Source organism: Aquarana catesbeiana, linkage group LG03 (assembly GCF_042186555.1).
Source record: "Aquarana catesbeiana isolate 2022-GZ linkage group LG03, ASM4218655v1, whole genome shotgun sequence".
Lineage (NCBI taxonomy): Eukaryota > Metazoa > Chordata > Amphibia > Anura > Ranidae > Aquarana > Aquarana catesbeiana.
In genome coordinates, this window is record NC_133326.1 from 11,081,993 (window position 1) to 11,092,336 (window position 10,344).

A 10,344-nucleotide genomic window follows, 5' to 3' on the forward strand; every position below is an offset into this window, starting at 1 on the left:
GTGCCATTAATGCAGCCTGACCAGTGCCATTAATGCAGCCTGACCAGTGCCATTAATGCAGCCTGACCAGTGCCATAAATGCAGCCTGACCAGTGCCATAAATGCAGCCTGACCAGTGCCATAAATGCAGCCTGACCTGTGCCATTAATGCAGCCTGACCTGTGCCATTAATGCAGCCTGACCTGTGCCATTAATGCAGCCTGACCAGTGCCATTAATGCAGCCTGACCTGTGCCATTAATGCAGCCTGACCAGTGCCATTAATGCAGCCTGACCTGTGCCATTGCTCGGGTTGCTCTGTCTCCTCAGCAGGTGTCAGGACAGGAGATCACCCGGCGCTTGTGGGGGCCAGGGATATCTGTCTTCCGGGACTAGCATTGCGACCACGGCGGGGGGGCGGTGACGGCAGCGGCGGGGGGGGGGGGTGGGGGGAGCGGTGCCTGTCATATATTTGCACCATAAGTTGCAGAGACATTATTTTGGGGGAAAAAAAAGTGCGTCTTATGGACCGAAAAATACGGTAACTTGCATCTATTGGCCGCAGACATTTTCCATACCTTGACAGGCCTGGGAGGTAAGAGGATGTAAAATGGATGCACACCCATAGACTAACAGACCTTCTACTCAGGCCTGCCTGAAAAACAAGACGGGCGGAACTGATCAGAAAGCCCATAAGAAAGGGGCAATTTGGGAGATTTACATTCACTTCCTGTCCCATAGCTGCAACAGGAAGTGCGAGGAAATCTCTCCAATATGAGAGAAATCCCTGGCTGAACTACTGTCCCCATTGGAGGAATTCCCCTCTATTCCTGTTCTGTTGACAACTCAAAATTTGGGATATGATATAATAATAACAACAACAATTAGTATTATATTGTATTATTTTTGTTGTTATTAATATTATTAGTTTTATTATATTGTATTATGTTTGTAGTAATATTATGTTTTATTATTATAATTATATTTTATTGTTTTTATTATTACTACAAACATAAAAATATGTAATAATAATACAAACATAATACAGTACAATAGTAAAAACATGCAATATTAAAACAAATATAATAAAAATATATATATATATATTATTTTGTAATAGGTGTTAACAATACATTATTATTATTAGTATTGCATTAACTGTCACCACCTAAATACAAAATAACAACAAGAATAATGATTGTATTTTTGTGGTCATCAACAATAATTATCATTATTATCATTATTAATTACCAAACAGCAACAAATACAACATATTATTTTGTATTATGTTTGTAGCAATATTATTATATTTGTTTTATTATTATATTGTATTAATATGGTTGTTATACTACTACTACCAACATAAAAATATAGAATAAAAAAAAATTAATACTACATTTGTTTTATTACATTGTATTATTTTTTAGTATTATTATATTTGTTTTATTGTATTAGGTTTGTATTATTAATAATACTACAAACATAATACAATAAAACACAAATACAAAATAAAACAAATATAATAAAAATAATACAGACATAATACAATGTAATAAAATAAATATAATAATAATTATACAATATAATAAAACAAATATAGCAAAAATACAACAAATAATAATAATAATAATAATAATAATAAATATTACTACAAACATAATACAATGAAACAAAAATACAATATAACAAATATAATAATAATACAAACATAATAAAACAAATATAATACAATATCATAAAACAAATATAAAAATAATAATAACAATAATAATGCACACATAATACAATAAAACAATAATAATAATAATAATAATAATTGTTGTATATGATATAACTCAAAGAGAATTATTCGAAATGTAAAGAATGTATATAACTCAATACGACATGATAAAGGTGTGATGTACAGGTTATGAGTGACTACCTTTTTTTTTTTAAATATTAGCAAGTATTTGGGTTTAATTTGCTGCCATAAGCAATTTTCCTATTTTCCTATTCTACTTCCTCCGGCTGTTAAAAACATGCTGTGAAGGACATACCACTTCCTACATCTCCTGTGCTGAGAATCGCACATCTTCAGACATCCATACTTTCAATCCAAGGAGTATGGATGGGATCTGACGCCCCAGTCTGGACGCCTACCTTGTCCGTCTCTCTAATCTTCCCATAATCCGGCACCTCTCTTGGTGCCAGGCTCTGGAGGACCTAATGGATGGAGAGAGAGAGAGTCCTCCACACACCCACTTCTCTACCGTCAGATCTGCTCCACCTGCCTGTCAAGTGAACGTCTGTTTGTAATTCAATGTCATGTCCTCACAGCATTAAATAAAAGGAATATTTCACTGGTTAATCAGTAATCAAAAAATGGGAAGGGCGGGTTAAAATGTAATTGGGGAAAAAAAAAAAAAAAAAAAAAATTTTATCTCCTCCAGCTCTGGATTGACGAGCGCGTAAGCCAGGTGCCGAGTGCGACTACGTGACCCGGGGCTGGACGGAAAATAACGGAAGCCTGACCCAAAGAGCTCACACTTCAATTCCTAAAACAAATAACATAACGACCTCAAGTGACACTGGAACCCGGTGAAAACGGTTCCTTCCCAGGCAGAGCAGGTTTAATCTCTACCCTGCCCTTTACCTTTCATACATATACACACCCAAAGCTATGCTGCATGCCTGTGAACAATGGTACAGCAGCTGCCAATAATAGTCTATCTTTATACTGGAGACATGTCACACTCAAAAGAGAAATTCATTATTAAAAGAAAACAAACTTGGAAGAAAGAAAAGCGCAAAAAAAAAGTACAATCGATCTGCCGTGACATTATAACCACCCACCTAAAATTGGCCCCCACTTTTGCCGCTAAAACAGCCCTGACCTGCCAAGGCACGGGCGCCAAAGTAATGTTCATATCACCGGTGTGTGCAGCCTATTGCATTAGTGCAGGGGTGTCAAACTCAATTCCATCATTTCATGGGGCGCATCAGCATGAGTCCTCCACTCTCCCTTACCTCACAGTGCACCCCCGCCCCCCCTCACCTTGTGCTACTGCAAAGCTGGGAAGCAGAAAGTGCAGAGTCTGGAGGAGGACCAAAAGGAGGACCGGAGTCAGCTGCCGGAGTCTGTTGAATGCTGAGGTTAGGGGGAGGTGGAGACGAGGGGAGTGCTTTGACTGCACAAAGAGGCTCCGGATCTGCTCTCCTCTCTGCTGCTGACTGCTGAGAATGGAAGGGGGCCACAACGAGCCTGTCCGTGGCTGCAAGGAGAAAAACGCAGGATCTGGCAGAGCAGTTCTGTCCTTCCTGTTGCTGCTGACTGCTGAGACAAGGTGGGGGCGGAGACGAAGGGGATGCCGCAGCTGCAGGAGAGATGTGAGGGCCACGTGAAATGGCCCGGAGGTCCAAATTCAGCCCCCTGGGTCTTGTGTTTGACACATGTGCATCCGAGAGCACAAACACACACCCACAAATAACATTTTTTTTTATATATAAAAAATAATAAATAATAATAATATATATTTTAACTATATTATATATAATATTGTAAAAACAAAAAATTTATATTTATATATATATATATTTTACATATATATAGTATAGTTAAAATATATATATTTATTATTATTTTTTTTTATAAATATTATATATATATATATATATATATATATATATATATATATATATATATATATATATATATATATATATATATATATATATATATATATATAAATATCTTTTTTAATTATTTATTTTTTTATGGGGCTTTTAATGAAATATCAAGGGTCTAAAACAGACCCCTGGTGTCTCACTTTTGAGACAGCGAAAGAAAGAGGAGGACAACGATTCCCCAGTCCCTTTCTCTGCAACCTGAAGTAAACATAGTTTACGATGCTTCAGTTAAGAATGAAGACAGGAGCGATCGGTACAGATCACTCAGTGTTCATTCAGAAAAAGAAAGCTGGTTAATTAAATATTTACCAGACCCTTCCCCACTCCTGAGAGGAGAGGGGGTAAGCTGGCAACACTGCAGGGGGGAGATGAGAAAGCAGGGGTAAAATCGGCACTGCACAGGGTGATTAGGGTGTGCCCAGGCACACCCAGCACACCATGTGCGCAGACCTTTGATCCACATGAATGGCAGGACCCAAGGGGTTTCCCAGCAGGGCAGTACCCAAATCACCACACTGCCTCCACCAGCTTGTCTTCATCCCATTCTGCATCCTGGTGCCATCTCTGCCCCAGGTAAGTGACACACATGCACCCGGCCACCTAACATGATGTAAAAGAAAACATCATTCATCAGACCAGGCTACCTTCTTCCATTGCTCCGATCTCAAGTTCAGATGCTCATGTGACCATTGTAGGAGCTTTTGGCTGTGGACATGGGTCAGCATGGGACACCCTGACCAGTCTGCGGCTGCCCAGCCTTATACACAACAAACTGCGATGCTCTGTATGTTTTGACACCTTTCTATCAGAGCCAGCATTAAAGCAGTAGTGAACCCAAAAGCAACCATTTATTTTGGCTTCAATTTGTTAGTGTATTTAAATCTGCTAGTGCACCTAACAATCCCCTCCCCCCCAGACAGACAATGCTGCTGTCCAATGGTGCCCCCTGTGCTCTCCTTCATCCAGACTGGGGGTGCTCCAATACAGCTGGTGTGTTACTGGCCAGATCAGCAGGTGAATATAGAGGGGAAAAAAAGGCTAAAAAAAGAAAACGAATGGTTAACCTGCAATATATTACATTTTTTGTTTTGGGTTTATTACAACTAACTTTTTAAGCAACGTGAGCTAGGGTAGCTCTTCTTTTGGATCGGACTACCCAGGCCAGCCTTCCCTCCCCACCTCCATCAATGAGCCTTCGTTCCCATGTCCAGTCAATGAGGCTTGGACACCCACGACCTCGTCGCTGGTTCTCCAGTTTTCCTTCCTTGGAGCACTTTCGGTCGGTCCTGACGCTGCAGACTGGGAACATCCCACAAGACCTGCAAGGGTAGCTCTTCTATTGGATTGGACTTCCCAGGCCAGCTTTCACTCCCCACCTCCATCAAGGAGCCTTCGCTCCCCACACCTCCATCAAGGAGCCTTCGCCCCCTTCCCCACACCTCCACCAAGGAGCCTTCGCTCCCCCCCCCACACCTCCACCAAGGAGCCTTCGCTCCCCCCCCCACACCTCCACCAAGGAGCCTTCGCTCCCCCCCCCACACCTCCACCAAGGAGCCTTCGCTCCCCCCCCCACACCTCCACCAAGGAGCCTTCGCTCCCCCCCCACACCTCCACCAACGAGCCTTCGCTCCCCCCCCACACCTCCACCAACGAGCCTTCCCTCCCCACACCTCCACCAACGAGCCTTCCCTCCCCACACCTCCACCAACGAGCCTTCCCTCCCCACACCTCCACCAACGAGCCTTCCCTCCCCACACCTCCACCAACGAGCCTTCCCTCCCCACACCTCCACCAACGAGCCTTCCCTCCCCACACCTCCACCAAGGAGCCTTTGCTCCCCACACCTCCACCAACGAGCCTTCCCTCCCCACACCTCCACCAAGGAGCCTTCCCTCCCCACACCTCCACCAAGGAGCCTTCGCTCCCCACACCTCCACCAAGGAGCCTTCGCTCCCCACACCTCCACCAAGGAGCCTTCGCTCCCCCCCACCTCCACCAAGGAGCCTTTGCTCCCCCCCACCTCCACCAAGGAGCCTTTGCTCCCCCCCCCCACCTCCACCAAGGAGCCTTCGCTCCCCACACCTCCACCAAGGAGCCTTCGCTCCCCACACCTCCACCAAGGAGCCTTCGCTCCCCACACCTCCACCAACGAGCCTTCCCTCCCCACACCTCCACCAACGAGCCTTCGCTCCCCACACCTCCACCAACGAGCCTTCGCTCCCCACACCTCCACCAAGGAGCCTTCACTCCCCCCCACCTCCACCAAGGAGCCTTTGCTCCCCCCCACTTCCACCAAGGAGCCTTTGCTCCCCCCCACACCTCCACCAAGGAGCCTTCGCTCCCCACACCTCCATCACGGAGCCTTCGCTCCCCACACCTCCACCAAGGAGCCTTCGCTGTCCCCCCACACCTCCACCAAGGAGCCTTCCCTCTCCACCTCCACCAAGGAGCCACCTCCAATCAATCAATGAGCCTTGGACACCCATGACCTGGTCGCTGGCTCTCCAGTTTTCCTTCCTCGGACCACTTTTGGTCGGTCCTGACTACTGAGGACTGGGAACATCCCACAAGAGCTGCAATTTTTGAGTCAAATTAACATATTGTCCCAGATGACGTATTCAAGGCAAAAATAAAGAAATACAAAATAATAAAAAAATTTAAAAAAAAGGGGCAAGTGTAAGGATTTGAGTGATTCTGACAAGGGCTGAATTGTAATGGCTCTGACCCAGTCATCTAGCCCTTGTCAAATCATTACAATTGCCCTTTTTTTTTTGCTGCCATCAACTTCAGGGACAACATGTTCACTTGCTGTCTGATATATCCCACCCACTTTCAATGTTGTGGAGTTGAGTTGAGTTGAGAGGTATCTTGATATAGCGCGGTCTTACCCCGAAGGGCCCCGATGTTAACTTTACCTGTCAGTGGTCATAATGGTATGGCTGATTGGTGTAAACACCCAAAGCTTGCTGCATGCATGTGAAGAATGATATACTGTGCTATGTTGTAGCTGCTAGTAATAGTGTATCTTTAAAGTGGATACATGTAACACTTCGGCTCTGTGCACGGAAATCCTAATCGGATGCGTTTTGAACTGCGGGCTGGTTGCGGTGCGTTTTTCAGTCTGGTTCAGGTGCGATTTCAGTGTCCAAATGGCACCTGAACCAGTTAATGGAAACCGCAGAGGACTCTGCATCAAAACCGGAGCCGCATATATGTGAACGGAACCTTACAGAGAAATTCATTAATAAAAGAAGAAAACAAACTTTGAAGTAAGAAACTGAAAAACGTATCTCCTTCCACACTCACCTAGAAGCTCAAGGAGGACATTCCCTTTAATCTTCCATCCTCCTGGTCGGTCTCACGTCTGCACTTTGATATCAGCCTTCTGTCACTTGTCTTCACCTTTTCCCTCCTCTACTGGCACTCTACTCCTCCTCACATGCTTTACATTCTGTCTGTTGCCCCAAACACTCAGGACTCGTCAGACTGGTTTGTAGCGACCAAACTTGACGGAGCGCCCCATGGTGACAATCCTGTGTGACTCAATAAAAATCAACGTACAATCGCAGTACGCTCGGCCTTTCCAGAGCAAAGAACAGAGATTGTCAAGTATTCATACGCCTTGAAAATTCCACATTTTGTCATGTTACAACCTAAAAACGTAAATGTATTTTATTGGAATTTTATGTGATCGACCAACACAAAGTGGCACATAACTGTGAAGTGGAAGGAAAAGGATAAAATGTTTTTTTTTACAAATAAATATGTGAAAAGTGTGGGGGGCATTTGTATGGCGCCCCCCTAAGTCAATACTTTGTAGAACCTCCTTTCTCTGCAATTACAGCTGCAAATCTTTTTGGGGATGTCTCTACCAGCTTTGCACATCTAGGAGAGTGACATTTTTGCAGATTCTTCTTTGCAAAATATCTCAAGCTCTGTCAGATTGGATGGAGAGCGTCTGTGAACAGCAATTTTCAAGTCTTGCCACAGATTCTCAATGTGATTTAGGTCTGGACTGTGACTGGGCCATTCTAACACATGAATATGCTTTGATCTAAACCATTCCATTGTAGCTCTGGCTGGATGTTTCGGGTCGTTGTCCTGCTGGAAGGTGAACCTCCGCCCCAGTATCAAGTCTTTTGCAGACTCTAACAGGTTTTCTTCTAAGATTGTCCTGTATTTGGCTCCATCCATCTTCCCATTAACTCTGACCAGCTTCCCTGTCCCTGCTGAAGAAAAGCATCCCCACCACATGATGCTGCCACCACCATGTTTCACGGTGGGGATGGTGTGTTCAGGGTGAAGTGCAGTGTTAGTTTTCCACCACACATAGCGTTTTACTTTTAGGCCAAAAAGTTCAATTTTGGTCTCATCTGACCAGATCACCTTCTTCCACATGTTTGCTGTGTCCTCCACATGGCTTCTCACAAACTGCAAACAGGACTTCTTATGGCTTTCTTTCACCAATGTCTTTCTTCTTGTCACTCTTCCATAAAGGTCAGATTTGTGGAGAACACGACTAATAGTTGTCCTGTGGACAGATTCTCTCACCTGAGCTGTGGATCTCTGCAGCTCCTCCAGAGTTACCATGGACCTCTTGGCTCTTCTCTGATGAATGCTATCTTCGCCCGGCTGGTCAGTTTAGGTGGACGGCCATGTCTTTGTAAGTTTGCAGTTGTGCCATACTCTTTCCATTTTCCGATGATGGATTGCACAGAGCTCCGTGAGATGTTCAAAGCTTGGGTTTTTTCTTTTAACCTAAATCTGCTTTATACTTCTCAACAACTTTATCCCTGATTTGTCTGGTGTGTTCCTTGGCCTTTATGGTGCCGTTTGTTCACTAAGGTTCTCTAACAAACCTCAGAGCTTCACAGAACAGCTGTGTTTATACTGAGATTAAATTACACACAGGTGGACTCTGTTTGCTAATCAGGTGACTTCTGAAGGCAATTGGTTCCACTAGATTTTAATTAGGGGTATCACAGCAAAGGGGGCTGAATACAAATGCCCCCCCCCCCACACACACACACACAAACACTTTTCACATATTTGCAAAAAATGTTGAAAATAATTTATCATTTTCCTTCCACTTATGTGCCACTTTGTGTTGGTCTATTACATAAAATACCTTTACGTTTTTTGGTTGAAACATGACAAAAATGTGGAAAATTTCAAGGGGTGTGAATACTTTTTCAAGGCACTAAGTAAATGATATCCCAAATCAGGTCTCTGCATGAGGTGAGTTCTGCAGGAGAATTTCAAATTCTTCAATCAGAATTTAAAGGAATAAGGATTGACAGTTACATAATGGGTGAGGTTGAATAAAGACACCAGTCCATCCAGTTCAACCAGTGTCCGTGTTTGTGATTATGTCACTACCAATTGTCATATTCCTGAATATTGCATTTGCTAAGATGACCATCTAAACGTTTAGAAAATATCAACACTCCTCGCTGACGCCACAAACTGTGGGATGGAGTTGTTAACAGTAAAGAACCCCTTGCGTAGTTAAACATTGAACCGCTTTTTGTCCATTGAGTGATCGTGTGTCTTCTTAAGCGACATGAGACTGGATAGTTTTTTGCCAATAATAGAACCACTATTTAGCCATTTCCAAATTGCAATCATATCCCCCCCTTAAGGGTCTCTTCTCCAGTCAAAAGAAGTTCAAAGTGGTTGTAAACCCTCCATATACCCAGTGAAGTGACTGGCCTCAGGTGATACACAGAAATGAAAAATTCTCCTACAGTGCCTTGCAAAAGTATTCACACCCCCCTTGGCATTTTTCGTGTTTTGTTGCCTCACAACCTTGAATTAACAATGGATTGTAATTTACAGAACACGCCCACAACTTTGAAGATGTGTTTTTTTTATTGTGAAGCAAACAACAAATAGGACAAAATAACAGAAAAAGTCAAAGTGCATAACTATTCACCCCCCTAAAGTCGATACTTTGTGGAGCCACCCTTTGCGGCTATCACAGCTCCAAGTCTTTTTGGAGAAGTCTCTGTGAGCTTCCCACATCTTACCACTGGGATTTTTGCTCGTTCCTCCTTGCAAAACTGCTCCAGCTATTTCAAGTTAGATGGCTTGTGCTTGTGAACAGCAATCTTTAAGTCGGACCACAGATTTTCTATTGGATTGAGGTCTGGGCTTTGACTAGGCCATTCCAACACATTTACATGTTTCCCCTTAAACCACTCAAGTGTTGCGTTAGCCGTGTATTTGGGGTCATGGTCCTGCTGGAAGGTGAACCTCCGTCCTAGCCTCAAATCACACACAGAGTGGTACAGCATCAAAAAGGGGGAGAAAACAAGGGGGTGGGACTTTATATGAGGCACGTGGTAGCCAAGAGGTAAAATGGTGGACATTTTTGGAATTTTTATTGATTGCCAATGGATACTATTAAGCATAGCAGATACAACGTGTAACAGTGGTACAATGGTAATACAGTATATATATAATATCATACAATCAGTATCACATAATATAAATTCTTCCGGAGTGCACCGAGTTAGATAAACCAATAATGAATAATAATACTTGCAGAGTCTATGACCTCGTTGGTTCAAAAAAAGGGTATTAAGGGTAAACTTGGTATCCGAGTAAAGTAAATTAAAAACACAGCGTATGGCAGCTCTACGCGTTTCCTGGCTAGAGGGCCACTTGTCAGGAGCGAGCACAAGATGTGTCTATGGGT

The 10,344-nt window shown here is 43.5% G+C and overlaps 1 protein-coding gene across 4 annotated transcripts in view; it reads right to left on the reverse strand.

Annotated features, from left to right (window-relative positions):
* PAQR5 (progestin and adipoQ receptor family member 5) overlaps nt 1-7,152 on the reverse strand; it is a 58,192-nt gene extending 51,040 nt beyond the window's left edge. Inside the window, exon 1 of one of the 4 annotated variants that reach the window (XM_073618264.1) lies at nt 6,951-7,152. The gene's annotated coding sequence lies outside the window, so the exon portion shown is untranslated. Of the gene's footprint in view, nt 1-2,014; nt 2,305-6,950 lie in introns of those variants that run through there. The other 3 variants (XM_073618267.1, XM_073618266.1, XM_073618265.1) reach the window with 3 other exon arrangements.
* Nucleotides 7,153-10,344: the final 3,192 nt, after the last annotated feature.